Raw genomic sequence first — 17,516 nt, 5'->3', positions numbered from 1 at the left:
TTTTTTTTGATTGCATTTGCAATGCCCCAATTTGACTGTCTTGCTGATTCTTATGATACAGCTGAATGAGCTCCTTTTGTGCTCAAGAAGTCGGGTAATCTCATCAGGACCCCCCTTCAACATCATCTTCTTCTGCCTCAAATACAAGGAATTCAAGATTGGGAGATGGCGTTGGATCATTATGTTCAATGGGTTTTAGAATCAACCTGCATAATGATTTTGGTTAGGGAAAAACTTCAGAATTTAATCAAGCAAATCATTATGCAGATGAAAAAATGTTTGATTTTATTTTTGTTTTTATGGGTTCTTTGTGATCACTGATTTCATGAAAAAGCAAAAAGTGAAAACAAAGGAAAAACAAATGTTTAACAATGCGAAAATTGAATGAAAACATCATTGTATATATGCTTTGCCAACAATGTCATCACTTCTCCTTTTGGCATGGGAGAAGGGTTTTAAACAAAGTGAACAATTTACTCTGATCTATGGATAACTGTAGGAACATCCACAGCGACCCAATTATGGCAGACACCACCAGGAATAACAAAATTGTTCACGCCCTCTGCATCTTCTTCAATGATAGCAACAGCTTCCTCTTCTTCAGGTTGATCAGCATGGATGAATCCTCCACTTGTGAATAGACCTTGCTCATTGCATGCCCCAGAACAGTAGCCAATGCCAGCCCGGGATCGGTTAACCAGGAATAAATCCATCAACAACACTTAGTCTGGCAAATATCTCTCTGAATTCACAATCCTCTTGCTCAAGATGATCCATCAATCTGGCAGAATCGGCTCTGGTATAGTACCGGCGAAGTGCATCTCCAAAATAAATGAAGATCGCAGGGTCAGACCACAGGACGGGAGACCGGAACAAGACACCCGCTTATGCAAATGATGCATGAAGTGTTTATGCATATGCTTGTTTTTTATATCAAAGGAACCCGAGGGTTTTATTTGCAAACTTTGAAATATTTAAGCATTTTGATCATACATGAGAATATCTCATCAGATATATCAGGTGAAAAAATTTTCCCGGTTTTTTCATGTTTAAGAATTTTTGCAAATAAACTCCTTTGAGTTCCTTGAAAATTTTCTTTTTATCTGATGACATGAATGCGGATGAATGTATGAATGCATGAATGCAACAATCACACTCAAGGATCAAGCAAGGCACACCAAACAAAGGTCATGGGAAAGCTCATTGTATCCCTAATATCAATCATCCATTTTGGTGGATTTAGGTTTTCACCTTATCGACACCCAAGTTCCATTGATATTAACGGTACATGAACCGGCTCGAACATCCTTAATATCAACCAGCCACTTTGGTGGATTTTAGGTTTTACACCTGATCCGGGTTCCATTGATATTAACAATGTTTGAACGACTCAACCACGAATCACGGGTTTGCTGAGAGTCACGAGCATGGAGTCTCGGTTAAGAACCACCCAAAAGGAGTGTACTAGGGTTTAAACCTGCCAGACATGTTCTATCAGAGGTTCCCATAATCATCGTTCCATCTCTCGAATATTATCGGAGGAACGAATACTCGTATTCCAAGAATATTCTCAAGAGAAACTCTTATGAGTGTAGTATCGCGTAACAATCGCATCAGAACTTACATCTGAACGACCTCCGCACTACGTTCCTAAAAAATAGGCCAAGATGGGTTTGGTAAACTACGGTCCTTGGCTTCTGCGGAACATGATTGAAAGAATAATGCCTAACCACAAATAACTTGTGTGACATTATTAATCCAACATGACCTCCACCAAGTGAATGGACTCGCAAGTCAACTGGCTAAGGAATACTCCACACCAGTCAACGAGACTATGCCATTATCCTATCCTAGAGTGCACTCGAGTTCGGGTATAGAACTCATCTCACAGATCACCAAAGCAAACGGAAATTGTATATCAAGCAATTCAAACATTACAATCAATACAGTTATCCCAAATTGTACAAAAATATGTCATATAACAGATAACAATATAGCACAACAAGGGTGAAAAGTAGGCAATACCACCAAGGGTCGACTTATATCCCCAGCAGAGTCGCCACTTTTCTGTAGCGGTGTATTCGTCGCTATATGATCTATCGATTAAATCATAAGCAAGAGATACAATGAATTTCGAGTCGCCACCGCACTTTTATTTATCCAAAGGACTGGCTAAAAAGCGAACAAAAGCCTAAGAAGTTTTACACGTAGAAAACTAATAAAAAGATCAGAGAGTCTGGGTAAGGGGTAAATTACGCAATGGGAAGGTGTTAGGCACCCACTACGTCCTAGGTACTCCTAGGGAGCCTTTTTCACACTTGTTGTATAAAATTGTTATTTGTTTTGACATAAGTATTGTGCAAACATGATTGGGATGATGAGAAAAGAATATACAATTTTATTATTGGGTTTGAACGGATGAACCCGCTGCCTACGTACCTTCCGTCAAAGGTAAGGATCAAAACGCCGTAGTTCGGCTAAAAGATTTCCAAAAGTTAGTGGATTCAATTTTAAACAATAGCACTGAGGCTCTTCATTATCAATGGGAGAAAACTCGACCAAGACCAACATCCACCATGCGAGGATAGCTTCGACGTACTAGAGGGGTTAGCCCTGTTTTCAGTACGGAAGTCTTATAGTCGACTCACTAAGGATAGGGTGAGGTTTACATCAACCACAATGATAATTGAAACCTATGGCTAATGTGTGAAAAGATTAACAATGGACAAAGCCAAAACAATTGAATGGGTGAAGTTAATTGATTGTGATTGTGAAAGTAGTGTCAAAGTATGATTAAGATTAATTCAAAGAAGTATTATGAAATGGATTTTGAAAAAGTCAAGGACTTGGGTCCAGGTTTTTAGTTTGAAAAACATGAAGATGTTTGCACAATATCTATGTCAAGTTTGAAATCAAAGTGTGAAAAGGTTTAGGACATAATGGGGATGAATGGATGAAGATGGATTGTAAAACTTCTTAGAAGGTTCACCTCTTGAAATCATATAGGAGATGATTCAAGTGTGTCCTTTGGAATAAGCAATGGATAATAATAATGTAAGCAAGCAAATGATACCGGATGCCACTCAATGGTCTTACTCCAATCTCACAAACAAAAGCGGATACCGGATACCAATAGATGGATTTACACCAATCTCCTAAAGCAGAACTGGATATCAGAGGCCACTCAATGGACTTATACTAATCTCCTAACAAAATGAAACTTGGATACCGGATGCCAATCTGTCTGGACTTATACCAATATCCAACATATGATCATAGGACAGCAAATGCCAACTTGCAGGGACTTACAATTGCATCCTCACATAAACAAAGAAAAGCAAAACATGGATGTCAGATGCCAATCTATCTGGGCTTACTCTAACCTCCACAGTATGGTCCTAGGAATACAAATGCCAACTTGCAGGGACTTATAATTGCATCCTCACATACAACAAACAAATGCATCGAGCAAAGAGAAGATGAGTGGCCAATTAGATGGTCTTATACTCACTTCCATATCATAGGAACAATGGCCAATGAATGGTCTTACAATTGTCCTCAATGGGTAAACAACAATGATAATGTCACAAAGACAAATGAGATGATCATGCACTAATGAGCAATTAATGATGATAAATGCTCAAAGCATGCAAGCAGACATGTGTATATGAGATAAGCAATCAATCAATGAAGTCATTCAGCACACACTATAACCAAACAATCAGGCTCACACAAAAGGTTAGGCATTGAAGCCAACTGGAATAGGGTTAATGGTGCTCTTAACCTTGCCATTGAGGGGCTAAGGTGAAGCAGATGAAAGGATATGAGGGGTGTGCCTCATTGCTCTTATCCCTGGTCAGGGAGAGCATTGAATATCAGAAGGTGTGGGAGTTCAGAAAGTAGGAACTCTCTCCACAGATTATTGACTCGATAGATCTTGGGTTTGGATCTCAATGCTACAACCATGTAATGGGAGCAAGGAGAAGACTCACAGAATAGTGGGAGATAGACTACATATCTCTTATATCCACCAATTGCCTTATTTGAAGGACTTTTCCTGCTTGGGACAAATGTAAACACACACAAGCATTGCCTCTTAAGGAGGACTTCAGACAGTTGCCTGGCCAAATAACAGGCCAGGTCTTCCAGACTACATGAAGATAAGGAATTATACCTCAATGCAAATTGCTATTTAAGCAAAGCAAAGCAAGTTCAAAGAACTAAGCAACTAATGGTACCTGAAATAGTCAAACAGAATCAGTACACAGCTCAAAGTTTAAATCAAAAGGAGATAAGATCAACAGTCAAACACAAACAGATAAATGTGCAAAGCACAAGGCTCAAGGCTTGTGAGCCAAGCAACCTACAAAACAAAGAGGTTAGCTCATGATAATCAAGTAAACTCAATCAACTTGCATTGTTCTCTTTGAAGCATTTGTTGCTTAACCTGAAAACATGAACTCAAACATGAGTAATAGGACCACTAGGACAAGCCTAGGGTCAAAAGAGGATGAGAAAGTCAAAACAGCAAATGATATCCAATCAAAATCAAATTCAAACATTTAAGAAGCAAACTCAATTGGTTTCATGTTCATATCATGCATCATCATCATTTCATAAGCAAAAGAAGTCAAAGCATGGCAAATGAAAGCTCATAGAAGTCAACATCAAGACTCAATTCAAAACCAATCATAAACAATTCCAAAAATCATAAAATAATTCATGATCAATCATAATCCATAACATGACATGCATATAGAATTTCAGCTCAATTGGATCATGGGAAGATGGTCAATGAAAATCAGAAAGTCAAAACAATTTCAAACATGTTCAAAGAAGTCAACCAAACATGCATCCACTTCAAAAATTCATAAATCAGTGATAACATATAAGAAATGAATGGGATCAACACCATGGCAAAGCTTAAGATGTCTAGTAATCACATACCAAATTTCATGTCCATCTAATTAAGTATGAGAATTTCACAAATGAAATGGCAACATGTGTCACAAAAAGTCAACATATGACCAAACAGGGGACAAAAATCTCAATAAATTGGAAAATGCCACAAATAAATCCACAAAAAATCACATGTAAACTAGACATCCAAGAGTACATTCATGCAAAAATTCAAAGTGATTTGAGGTAAAGAAGCATGGCTATGAAAATCATCAAGTTGCACATCAATGGTGTGACACAAATTGTCACACCCTAATTCAAAAAATCATAACTCACAATCCAGATAAGATAAATTCATAAACTCTACACCAAAATCACCATGAATGTGTCTAGTTTATGCACACAAAAATTCAGATCATTGGATAAAGTGTCACTATTTCACAAATGATTTGGTAAAAGGTACAAAATATTGTCACATGTTACAAACCCTAGTACCATTAAAAATCCACTCATCCAAAAAATCATGATAAAAAAGTAGAGATCAAGCAGAGCACAATGCAAAAATTTTCATGAAAATTGGATCACAAATGGATGAGATATGATTTTTGAAAGTTGTTGAATCAAAATGAAATAAATATTGAACAAAATAAAATGAATTAATGGATTTAATAGGAACCGATGGCATATTTGTAAATACCGGACCAACTAACCAAAACGCGGCGTATTGCACAGGGAAATGAAATGTTTTGATTGGTTCATGCTAATGCAACAGTAACCGGCTCATGCAACCACGTGAACATTGTACAACACAAATCCATCACAGTGCATGTTCATCCCCTTCCCCAAATCGTGAAATTCAAAATGCCCAGAAATTGGAATTGGATACACTATCATGATCAGCAAACTTAGTACAACACAAATCCATCACTCATTTTCAATGAATCATGCTAAGTAACACAAATCGAGCAAAAACAACAATGCACAACCAAAATTCATTTCAGCATAACTCCCTAATTACTCAACCATTTCATGTGATTCAAAGCTCAAAATGCTCATGGAATGGAGATCTATAAGAAGCATGTAATGGTTTGGTAAATAATGAAACTCGAAAACTTACTTGATTTTGAAGAAAAGAATGGAACAGTGATGATTTGGTTTCAAATGCTCAAAACAGTCGTTGCTTCAAGCTTCAAATGATGGATGATGAAGTTACTTTAGCTCAAGAAAGCATGAGATGGCTCAAACCAAAATCTGCCATTGATGTAGCTTCATGTAGCAGCAGCATGGTATGGCTTTACAGTTGATGTTTAAAGCTTGAAATGGCTTAACAGAGGTTGGTGGATGAAGGCACAACAAACCAAACTCGGATTCCTTCAGGTTTTTGGCAGAATTTCCAAAATGAAGAAATGAGATTTTTGAGAGAAATGATTTTCTGTTTGTGTAATGTTGGCTGCTAGGGTTTCAATTGGCAGAAAAAATGATATATATTTGTTGTTTTAAGTTGGATTAGTGAGAGCTAAACACAATTTAGTTTAATGAAGCATTTTGCTAAATGGCCACTTTGGTTCACATGGTGAGGTGTAATGGCAAGAGCACGAAAATGGGCTTGGCAACAAGTCATAAACAACATATCTGAACATATTTGAATGGCAAAATTGGTTGGGAATGGTTAATTTGAAACTTCACTTTTTCACCTCACTTGAAAATAAATCATGATAGTTCAAAAATGCCATTTTGATCCATAAGGTTTTGGTGCATGAGGGTTACATTTTTGGAAAGAGGAGGTCAAATGTGACTTGTTGGAAAAAACCCCACCAAATTTGGCCAAATGGTTTGAGAGATATGGCCTTTTGAAGTTCAAGAATTTTTGAAAATGAATTGATCATATCTTGCAAACCATACATGGGAATTGAGAGTTCTTGGACTTTTTGGAAATGGGAGAACAAGATCTTCAACTTTCATGTTTGGTAAAAATTCATTTGAAGCTTGTATCATGATGTAAGTTTAGGATCAAGAAGTTTCCATTTTTGGCAAATTCCAATTACAGGTCAAGTTTCTATTTTTGGAAATTTCTTGTTTGACTTCAAATTCTTCCATGATGATGTTTGACATGATATATGAGGCTTGTATGGACATGATTGAGACCTCTCAAACCAATTTCCATCATCAAATCACTGATTAAATGTACAGTTGACCAAAGGTTGACTTTCTAGGGTTTTGCTTGACTGAACCACCTTCTGATGAATTCCAAACCCTAATTCCTTGAGATATTGATTCCAAATGATATCACAACATATAAGAACTCTTGATGATTGATCATGGTGCCCAAATTCTGCAAGAATGGCCACCATCCACTGCAATGACTGACTTTGACTGATTTTGACCTATGATTGCTTCAGCTGCAAGTAACATGGTTAGATGACAATATTTTTGTACTTTTTGGTTAGTAAACATATGAAAAGCAATGATATACAAATGCAAGACATGCTTGGTGATCAAGAACCAACTCACAAGGCAACCTACCCACTAGGAGGGAAGCTAGGGCATGCAATGATCCTTGAGGCCATGATATGATATGATATGGGCCATGAGGGATCTTAGGGCAGAAATTGGGGTCTTACAAGGTCCTAAAATCTAAGTCCTTTGTCCATTTGCATTTGGTTAACACAATCAAAATAAAACAAGCACAATAGTATATACACAATAATGTGCTCAAGTGAGCAAAAGGCCAATTGCATTAACATAAACATGAGCTCAAGTGAGCAAAGGGCAAAAGCAAATGAATTAATGTACAAGATATTAAATTGAATAAAAGTAAATTGCAAGAATTAAATGACTTGAATTAAAAGTTAATGGTCAATGGTTAGTGTTAGTGTGCCATAAGGCAATTTAGCATGTTAAGCAATCATAAGTGGACTAATGTAGTAGTCACACCTATCTGAGGCCGGTCAATAAAAAATATAGGCAACAAACACAAGTTAGAAACCTTGACTAGTAAGCCAAGCTCCTACAACTTGCCATGCCAAAAGAAAAGAAGAATGATCTTGTATTGATTTAGGTTTTTTGCTTGATCAAGAAGCACCCTATCCTTAGTGCAAAGCCATTCACTTGATCTTTGATCAAGATGAATTAGATTTGAATCAAGGAAGGTTAAACCTCCCATATATCAAGGCTAACCACCAATCTCTAACTCATTGATCAAAAAGAAAAAGAAGAAGAAGAAGATGAATAAGAATGTACATGAATTGAAATTCAAATGAAATAAGCAAAGCACATTAACCAAAGGTAAATGAAGACAAGGTCAAACAATAGTAAACATAAGTAAAATAAAACTTAGAAGTCAAGAAACAAGTAAAATATTTTTGGCATTTTTGAAAATTAAAATAATACTTGAATTAAAATAATCAAATAAAGGTCAAACTTCAAATCCATTTCAAATCAACTTTGAAAAGTCCAAATGGATCATCCTAATTTAAACTAGGTCAAACAAAGTTTGACAAAAAAATTTCAGTATTTTTAGAAACCAGAAACTATTTTTAAACAATTAAAAATGAATAAAAAAATAACCTAATTGAACTAAAATCTCAAATAAATCTCAAATCAATTAATAAATTGATGAGAATATTTTTCATAGATTCCTCATCATTCAAAGAGGTTAAGAAAATATTTTTGTATTTTTTTGAATATTGGAAACTATTTAAAATGAATTAAAAATAACCAGAAAAGAGAAAATTCACAAAAAATATCAAATGACAAAAATAAAAATATTAAAAATCATTTTTAGAAACTAGAATTTAAAAGGAAAATAATGCAATTGGTCCCATATTTTTTGGAATTAAAATGAAAAAGTTATAATTTTTTTGAAATAAAGTGAAATAATGGAAAATAAAATAGGAAATCAGAAAATAGAAAAAATCACGCGCGTTGGATCAACCTCATTAATTGAGGTGGCACATCCAAGGGAGGACAAATGCACGCGCACGATGATCTCTAGTCAACTGAGTAGCATAAGCAATTAAAAAAAGTCATAAGGTTGGAAGGTTGAGATTAGATCTGGAAAACACAACCAACAGATCAGATGAGATCTAGCAAAGGGACGGTGGTGTACACCATCGTCTTCTCCGGAGAACATGAAGATTCCGGCCAGAGTTGCAGGTATGGAAAACTTAACCAAATGAAGCGATCCTCATATCGTTGGAAAGCTGGGGTGATGTACATCACCCCTGTGTCATTGGTTTCTCCTCTAGACTCTCATAGGAAGAGAAATTAGAGAGAGAAAATCATGGTGTTCAATCTGAACTTAATGGATTTGCAAAATTAAACACACAATTCAAATGCCTCTTATGAGAGGACTTTAGACAAGCCAATAAACACAAGAAATGAGTTATAATCAGTGAGTTTCGATTGAAAAAAGTTTGAGCATCAACCTTGGAAATGCAGATCTATGAAGCACGATTTCTTCCAACTCTTGATTGCAGTGTGCTCTTGAGATGGAGACGGAGCAAGGCTAAGGATTTTAAGTCCAATAATCAACCAATGAAGTTGAAAATTGGATCTGAAAAATGAAAGTGAAATTGCACAATTCCTTTAGAGTGAGGTTTGGATTGAGTTTTGCAGCATATAAGGTGCCTTGAGGTTGATCCTAAATGAAGCCAAGCAGCTCTATTTATAGCAAAATGCAATGCAAGTCATGGGAATTTCATGTGCATGTGTGATGAAGGCCTCCATGCATGGGCCTGTACAGGCACATGGAGGGCCCAAATCCAATTGGAAATGCAAGCTTAACATCAGCATAATGATTTTGGATGTGCAGATGTGAATGATTTGGCTTGTGCATGGATTTTGAACATGGTTTCCATAAATGCACCAAAATCTTCTCTTCTTCGAAAATGCATCTTGCCAAATTGAAATATGGCCTTGTGGGTAATGGTTGGAAAGGTCTTGACATGAGGAACAATTTTTATGTTGAACAAAAATCCATTTGGAGTTGGGAAATTAATGAAAATTGGTCATAAAGTTCAAGGTGCAAAACATGTGCATGTGAAATTTTCCAAAATAGACCAGCTTCAAGCCCTTCTGTTTTAATGATACAAGCTCCAAATGACAAAACCTTCAACATAAAAGTTGTAGATATTTTCAAGAAAATAAATTTGGACTCAAATTTTGCATAATTTGAATTTTTTATAAGAAAGTTATGGGCACTTGAAGTTGGACTTTTTTCACATTTCAATGCCTTTGGTCGAAAGTGACTTATAATGTTTTGCATTATCACATGTATTTCTTTTAGGATTATGAAAATTTGTTCAACATAACAAATGAATTAGACATATTAAACTTTCCAATTCATTTGATCCCACCTCAAAATCATCAAAAATTAGAGAGTTAGGTCCTTGGGAAGTTGACCCAGAATTAGGGTTTCAGTCAAAATGACCTGTAATGTTTTGAAATAGATGATGACCTTACACGCTTCAAATCAATTTTTTCATGAAAATGAGAGTTGTTCATATGATTCTTAAGAACATTTTTTCTCTTGGGGTCATCCTCATTTGACAAACACATCAAAAGTTAGGTCTCAGTGGATTTCAAAATAGTCAGATGAATTGACTGATCAACTTCTCAAGTCCAAACTACAAATATTGATGAATGAATGATTGAGGAAACTCAAATAAGTTCAAATATGCATGAAATTATGAATTAAAGAACTTAACTTGATTGTATTTGATCATGGGTTGAGGTAGCTTCATGGGCAAGGCACAATTGATGCACAACTGAATTAGGGTTTCCTTGGGAAAAAAGCCTCAAACCGTTTGGTTTATCTTGATCAAATTCAAAAATTGAGATAATTGGGAGGCATATATGATGATTTATAGATTTGTGAACCATTGTCATGCTTGCTTTCACCTTCATCTGGCCATTCTTTGAGCATAGGGGCCTCCTAGGAGCCTTAGATCTTATGATTGCTCCAGCTACAAATCAAAAGATGTTAGTGACATATTTGTGTGCTTTTGGTTAGTAAAAACAATAAGAAAAGAAATAATATACAATTCAAGCATGCTTGGTGGTCTCAGACCAACTCACACAAGTCCCACCCTAGGGTTAAGAAGCCAAGATGCTATGATCCTTGAGGCAAATGCATTGTGCAATGATATGATGCCATGAGGGATCTTAGGGTCAAAATTAGGGTCTTACAGATAGACACGAAGCAGACTTGTTGATGACCTAAGTGCATGAAGGTTCCTTTGGTACTCATTCCAATGGACATGCAATGGCAAAGAAGATGTTGCGAGCAGGTTCCTATTGGATGACAATGGAATCTGACTGTTGCAAGTTTGTGAAGAAATGCCACAAGTGTCAAATCTATGCTGATAAGATTCATGTTCCTCCGACACTATTGAATGTTACCTCTTCCCCATGGCCCTTCTCCATGTGGGGAATTGATATGATTGGTATGATTGATCCTTAAGCGTCGAATGGACATCGTTTCATTTTGGTGGCAATTGACTATTTCACAAAATGGGTTGAAGTGGAATCGTATGCGAATGTAACCAAGCAAGTTGTTGTAAGGTTTATCAAGAATCAAATTATATGTCGTTATGGTGTGCCAAGTAAGATCATTACTGATAATGGATCAAACTTGAACAACAATATGGTGGAAGCTCTTTGCAAAGACTTCAAGATTTCACATCATAATTCTTCTCCCTATAGACCCAAGATGAATGGGGTTGTTGAAGTTGTGAATAAGAACATCAAGAAGGTTATCCAGAATATGGTTGTCACATATAAGGATTGGCAGGAGATGCTCCCTTTTGCTTTGCATGGGTATCGTACATCCATCCGCACTTCAACAGGGGCAACCCCTTTCTCTCTCGTATATGGTATGGAAGCAGTGCTCCCCGTAGAGGTTGAGATTCCTTCATTTCGTGTGCTCATGGAAGCCAAGTTGACTGAAGCTGAATGGTGCCAGACCAGGTTCGACCGGTTGAATTTGATTGAAGAGAAGAGGTTGACTGCCGTGTGTCATGGTCAGTTATACCAGCAGAGGATGAAGAAAGCTTTTGATAAGAAGGTCAAACCTCGTGCGTTCAGAGAAGGTGACCTTGTGCTCAAGAAGATTTTGTCGTTCAAGCCAGATTCCAGAGGAAAATGGACTCCTAATTATGAAGGCCCACATGTTGTCAAGAGAGCCTTTTTAGGAGGTGCATTGATTCTTACAACTATGGATGCAGAAGAGTTCACTCGTCCTGTGAACGCGAACGCAGTCAAGAAATACTTCACCTAAAAAAAGAAATGAATAGCTCGCTAAGTTGAAAACCCGAAAGGGCGACTTAGGTAAAAATGAGTGTCTCGGTGGATTGAAAACCCGAAAGGGTGATCCTGGCAAAAATTAGAGACATAAAACAGAAACAATTTCCCGATAAGTTGAGTACCCCGCCTTGGGGCAACTTATTCAAAAATTAGGGATTATGGCAAGTAACTGCATTTCGCTGATCTTCAGTGATTTTGAAGACTTGTTTGAGCACAAGGGTTGACGTCAGTTCATCTTCAGCAGCGGTCAAAAACACATTGGATGTCTAGATTTTGTAGAAGGATTAAGGATCATTTGCTTTCAATGTAACCCTTTTCCATGTAAATTACCATTTTCAACTTTGTAAAATCTATGGAGTCTTGTCATTTACAGACTACCATTCTCTAAATAAAGTTGAGCTTTTATCCAATTGTTTCTACTCTTATTTACTTCAACCAATAGTTTTAAATTTTTATTATGATCATTTTGAAATAAAAATTTTAAATCCAAATTAAATTTTCCTAAATATATAAAAGCAAAAAAATTTCCAAAGCAAGTAACAATAATATCAACAACATTTCGGTGAATAACAAGACCTTAAGTGTGAAGCATCTGAGGTTCCCCAAGAAGTAACTCTTCGGGTATCTCTAAGCATCAGTGTTGATTCGTGTCCTCAGTAGAGTACTGTTGTCCTCAACTAGCGGATTCAGTTCCCCGGTGGAGTGTTTGATACACCAGTGGAATTTCTTTTTTGTTCCCCCAGCTGAGTTGGTTGATTCAAATCCCCAGCGACGTGTCCTGGTCCTCAACAGAGTTTCGGTCCTCCAGAGGAGTTCGTATTTCGTCAGCAGGTAGATCGTCATCAGAAGATGTTTGATCTCTCCCCAGTAGATCGCTTTGGTGTTTCCGCCAATCATCGCATCTTTGCCCCCATTCAGAGTTTCCTCCTGGTTTTTGAGCAGTTTTTTTTATTCTTTCCCAATGGGATTGTATCCCATTTTTATGGTGTTAACCTAAAATTCCCTACAATTGGATGTGTTTTTCTCCTCGACAGATCTCCTCCTTCCCCGACTAGGGTTTAAGCTTTTGGGATGTTAATCTCTCTGTTCTTTAGCAGTTTGTCTCCATGATTTTTGTGGATTGACCGAGGATTGTACCGGTGGTTCAATTTCTTTGCGACACCTCTATATCCTTTGTGATCATTTTGTCAGCATAATCACCATATATACATATACATATACATTCATATAATTTCATGATTTTTACATATCCTACATATTTGATTTGTTCCATATTTTCATTCTCTGTTATGGCGGTACTCCATCCCTATATCAAATCTGGTGTTTATCCTCCTTAAATTGTAGAGTGTCATCCCCTAAGTAGAAAAGACTTTAACCTTTCTCTGTTTCCCCACTGAGTTTGTTTCCTCATGGATGATTGCTATTTCAGTTTCCTCTCCAGCAAATTTCCTGGATGGAATTACTCCCCTTGAGTTATGTCCTCATTGGGTTGAGTCTTGATTGACTGTTCTTTCTAGCTCTTACCTAGATAGATATTTTGGTCCCCTAAGAGTCTCTTACCCAGTAGCTGGTAATATTCTTCTTAGTTTGTGGTTTGTTACTTCTTGCCCAATACCCGGCAAAAGTACCTCTTTTCTCCCTAGTGGAGTCTCCGGAATTATATCCTTGATATGTTCACTTTAACAAGTGACGAATATTCTCTTCTTTGGTATCCTACCTAGTAAAAAGGTAGTTGTAATCCCTATTTTATTTCCCCAGAGAGTTAATCCTTGATATGTTCATCTTAATCGATGACGGGTTTCCTTCTCCTTGTTGGTCTTCTACCCAGTAACCGGTAGTTGTAAATCCTATTGTTCCCTTTTAGTGGAGTCTATCCTTGATATGTTCACTTTCACTAGTGACAAATTTTCTCTTCTTTGGTATTTTATCCAGTAACTGATAGATGTAATCCCTATTTTATCCCCTTTCATAATCTATCCTTGATATGTTCATCTTAACCGGTGATAGATTTTCTCTTTGATTGGTCTTCTACCCAGTTACCGGTAGTTGTAAATCCTACTTTGTCCCCTCGCAGAGTTTAATCCTTGATATGTTCATCCTAACCGATGACGGATTCTCTCTCCGACGGTTTTCTATCCAGTTTTCGATAGATGTAATTCCCTTTTTGTTCAGTTGGTATATCCTTGATATGTTCATCCTAACCGATGACGGGTATCCTCCTTGACATCCCCAGGAAAGTCTATCCTTGATATGTTCATCTTAACCGGTGACGGTTTTTCTTCCCTGTTGAGTTTATCCTTTACATGTTCATCCTAACTGATGACGGATACTCTCACTCTTTGGTCTTCTACCCAGTAACGGGTAGTCGTAAATCCTATTTTCTACAGTTTTCCCCAATAAGGCTATTCTTACCCAGTAACCGGTAATGAATACTTCCTCCCGGCGGTCCTCAGCGAGTCATCCTTGATATGTTCATCCTAACCGATGACGGATGTTCTCCCTGTCAGATCTTTATTATCTCCTTACCCAGTAACAGGTAGTAGATGATAGATTTTTGCTCCTCCTGTGTTGAAATTTTATTTTTCTGCCCAGTCGAGTCGAGTGCGCATTTCCTTAGTGAAATCTCTTATCCCTGCACGAGTCGAGTATTTCAGTTTTATCCTGACTTATTCGTATCCCTTACAGATGATGTTTGTTTTCCCGGCTGAGTCTTTCCATTATGGATCCCCTCGAGTCCCCTAGTAGTTTTAAGTCGTAGCCTGGCCTACGCATAACTCCTTTTATCCCCTAGAGTCTCTGCCTCCCTAGTGAGTTTTCCTTACGAAACGCATTGTGCTCTTGCGGATTTTTGGTCTCTCTTATTTCTTTTCCTTTGTGGCAATATTTCCCCACAGAGCATTAACTTTTGCATTCATATCATATGCATCATGAGGTCTCTTAGGGACCAAAATTTGTTTCTATATGTTGTTATTTAAGCCCATTCTACTGAGTCGACATGAAGATTTTAACCTTCACCTCCTCACTTAGAATGTCCTTAAATAGGGGTATCTCTAAGACCCCAATTTTGACCCTAAGATCCCTCATGCATCTCATCATAAGCATTAGCATTGGGATCATACCTTGGCATCCTCCTTACCCCTCTTTCATTGGTTTTTCTTTGGGGAGAGATCACCAAGCACTTTTGATTATGTCATATTGTATATTATCATTTTACTAACCAAAATACCAAAAATATGTCTTTGTATTTTCCTAACTCTTTTTATAGGTAGGGATATGATCTCATTGATTCATTAATCACATCTAGGGTTTTAGACCCTCATTGAACAAAGAGCACAATCAAGAATTGATTCAAGGATGGTTATAAGCATCATATATGAGTTCCATTTTCTTCTACATGTTATATTGATCAAGTTTGCTTCAAGAGTTTGAGGATGATTTGTCCTGGAAACCCTAGTTTGACTGGGTATCTTGAGTAACTTCTCTAACAAGCTATCTCACCAATTGATCAAATTTCTCAAGGGACACTTCAAAATTCATCATCTTATGCATATATGATTTACCATGAGCCAAGAAAATCAAAAGAATTGGAAATTATCAAGATGGTTGATGGTGGTTGGCCAGATGAATTCATCTGATCAAAACTGGGTCTCCCTAGACCCTATCTCCTACAATTTTCACCATATGAAAATGATTCCAAGAGAAAACTTACTTTAAATGATATTATAAACAACTTTAATGTTGATACCTAGAGCTAGTGTTGCTTGGAAAATCATTTTCTATGTTGAAACATTATAGGTCTTTTTGTCTAAACCCTAATTTGAAAGTCAACTTCCCAAGGCCATAACTTGCTCAATTTTTATAAGATGAAAGATTTCAAAGTTGCACAATCAAATTCAATGTGTCTACTTCAACTTTTATGTTTGGAGTGGGATCTAATTCAAATTCTTTGCACATGTGATATGAGGCTACATTATAGGTCACTTTTGACCTATACCATTGATCAAGTGATTTTGCCAAACTTCAAAAATGCATAACTCTATCATTTCAAATCCAAATGACATGAAACTGGTGACCATTCTGAAGGTCTTTGAGATAGATACAACTTTGATGAAGACACTTTTCTCATTTGAATCTCCCATAAAAAGTTAAGCAAGGTGGAATATTGAGACATATGGCTTGACACTTAGAAAATTTTTGATATGTCAAATTTTTCCAAACATCCACCTCAAATATCACCAAGTTACAAGCTCCAAATGAGAAAGTGTTCAACATTAAACTTGTTCCTCTTGATCTCACCTTTCTAAAGAGATAAAATATATTCATTTTGGATGAGAAATGCATAGGTTGCGCATGGCTTAAACATGCTGGTATCATGTGTCATGGATCCAACTTCAAGTATCAATGTTTAATTGCCTTTCATTCCAAGCTTCCTCCAATGCATCTGAACTTCATTAAGGACTTTTGAACAATCATTTGATGGGCCTATGCGCGCCTATACAACTTGCTTACATCATTTTGCCAATTTTGGAAACTTGAAGGAGTGTGCAATTATCATTTGAATCCTCTATAAATTGAAGCTCAATTACTCAGAATGAAGACACACACTGCGCAAGCTTTGATTCCCCACATAAAAATCTTCATACCAAGAGGATAAACCTGAGAAATTCTATTGAATTTGAGCTTGAATCTCAACTGTTTTGGAATACAATTCTCCAGGAGTCCTCTGATTCTAAGCCATTCCATTCCTCTTCTGCAAGCAATTGGGTGAAGCAAAACACGATTCAGATCAAGATCTAGCAAGCTCAGACCTCCATTGAAGGTATTTTGCAGAAAATTTGATCTCTTCGATTCTCCTTGTTTCTTGCTCAATTCTCTTGATTATTGTGTTGGCTGAAGTCCTACCAATATAGGCAAGGTGTTTGAGTTGTTTTGATGCTGAATCGAAGCAACTCAGATCATGAACCTCATTTTTCAATTTCACATATCTCTCAATATAGTTGGAATTGGAAGAAATGGAGGTGATATTCGTGCTCAGTGATCTTTTCTCTTTGAAATCATGTCCCTGTTTGAAATTTTGGTGATGGTTGATGATGACCAGTTTGGCGAAGCTCGCCGGAGAAGACAACCGGAGCTCTGGCTTCGGTGATGATGTGTTTGAGGTCTAGACAGGGTGATCCAATTCCTGTGTTCGAATCTTAGCCGTGCATTGTGATTACCAAGTTTACAGCGCAGTGGACTCGTGCATTGGTGGAACGCGCGCTGTGGATCATCAAATATGCCACCTCAATTAAAGAGGAAGATCTGATGGTCCA

The sequence above is a fragment of the Lathyrus oleraceus genome, chromosome 3 (genome assembly GCF_024323335.1).
Source record: "Lathyrus oleraceus cultivar Zhongwan6 chromosome 3, CAAS_Psat_ZW6_1.0, whole genome shotgun sequence".
Classification (NCBI taxonomy): Eukaryota; Viridiplantae; Streptophyta; class Magnoliopsida; order Fabales; family Fabaceae; genus Lathyrus; species Lathyrus oleraceus.
This window is presented reverse-complemented; position numbering follows the sequence as displayed.